The following is a 1,719-nucleotide window of genomic DNA, read 5'->3' as shown; positions in this document are numbered from 1 at the left end:
TTAAATTTATCTTACAAAAATATTTACATGTTCTCATTGTGTGTATGCAGATGGCGAACACAAGCTGTACACTTTTTTATCTCTCTGATGTTACACCACCCGCGACAATTTGTAAACTTACATTAATGTTGTGTACACATATGTCTCTCTTGTCTTATTACAAAATATCAGCTAAAGTACAAAGTAAATATCAAATGCCAAAAATACGTCTGTTTATACTTTGAAATCGCAGCCGAACGCAATATAAAAAAAGAAGGTTTCCCTTTTATAGGAGATTCGTACACATATATGTATCCAGGAATTTTGTTAGGACACTCTCTCTCCCGCTTCCGTAGAGAATGCATAAATTTTATAATTCAGTTTGTTTTTTTTACCAGGTTTCCTAATCACAGATTTCTAAACTTTGATATTTGCTTAAAAACCGACAGTATACTGTCAAAATTGCTCGCTTTTCTTCATTCTATGCGCACGTTAAGAACCCCACACTGCATATTTTGCATCTTCGTTCAGGTATCCTATTATATAATCAGATTACACAGCGGATGCGGTACACTTCGTACTCCCGAGTGCTCCAGATGTTTTCGCCCTGTCCTTTATCTATAGATTTTAATTCCGCCGAGGATGATGCAGTATCGTTTAACTTTTTTTGTTCTTTTCTTTCGGTTTTCACGAAAAAAGATTTTCACAAAGCAGCCAATAATATTTCTGTAAAATTTATAATCAAAATTCTTCTAAGTGGTTTTTTACTTTCTAAATTCAGTTTTCACAGAGCGAAAATCTGTAGCGCGTTAATGCTACATTAATTAATGACACAATAATGTCGCAAGATTATCGCGAGCTTAATATTATTAACGTTATAAACGTTCAATAGAGTTATAAATGATTCGGAGTACCTACTTATGATGGACCGCATCCAATTACATAATTTGTAATCAGAAAACTATACAAGTCCAAGCTAAGAGAGTCTTAATTCATTATGAAAATAACGCCTTTCGCGTTTTGTAATAATAAATTAAGATATATATTTGCTTTTTCACAAATAAAACTTAAAATAAAGCCATGCATGGTCAAACTAGAGATTGAGATTGGGATTGGATTGGAATTTAATAAATCAGAAGAAAAAAAATCAATCTCGAGTTTAGTGAAATTTGCTTTGATTGGCTAAATTTCAATTCAATCTCTAGTCACAGCTTCATTTAAATAATGAGTTTATAATACATTTTTATTCTTCGAAAATGATTTTAATTGTCACTTGCAACATCACTTCAATATGTAACGTAGTTATAAACGCTACAAATTTTTAATGAATTATCATCTAATTGTACTATAATTAATTCGAGCGACACGGTCGGACTCTATCATACCGCGGCAAATGAATAATTACTCTTATGTGCTGTCTTAAATAAACAGCATTAACGAAATAATTTCGTTGTTCTTCTTAGTATTTATCATTCGCTCGTCGCGATTTGGAAAGTCTACGACCAAAAATAGATAAACAATATACGTTATATTACAAACAAAAGGCAATTAACCTACAAAGAAATTCGAACTTGGCTTCTCATAACAAGTAACATACTTATGTACACCTAATAATCGCACCATTGAAATCTGAAAATTTATATATACACACACAGGCGCACACACACACACCACACACACACACACACACACACACACACACACACACACACACACACACACACACACACACACACATAT

This window comes from Atta cephalotes (assembly GCF_000143395.1).
Source record: "Atta cephalotes unplaced genomic scaffold scaffold00032, whole genome shotgun sequence".
Lineage (NCBI taxonomy): Eukaryota > Metazoa > Arthropoda > Insecta > Hymenoptera > Formicidae > Atta > Atta cephalotes.
This window is presented reverse-complemented; position numbering follows the sequence as displayed.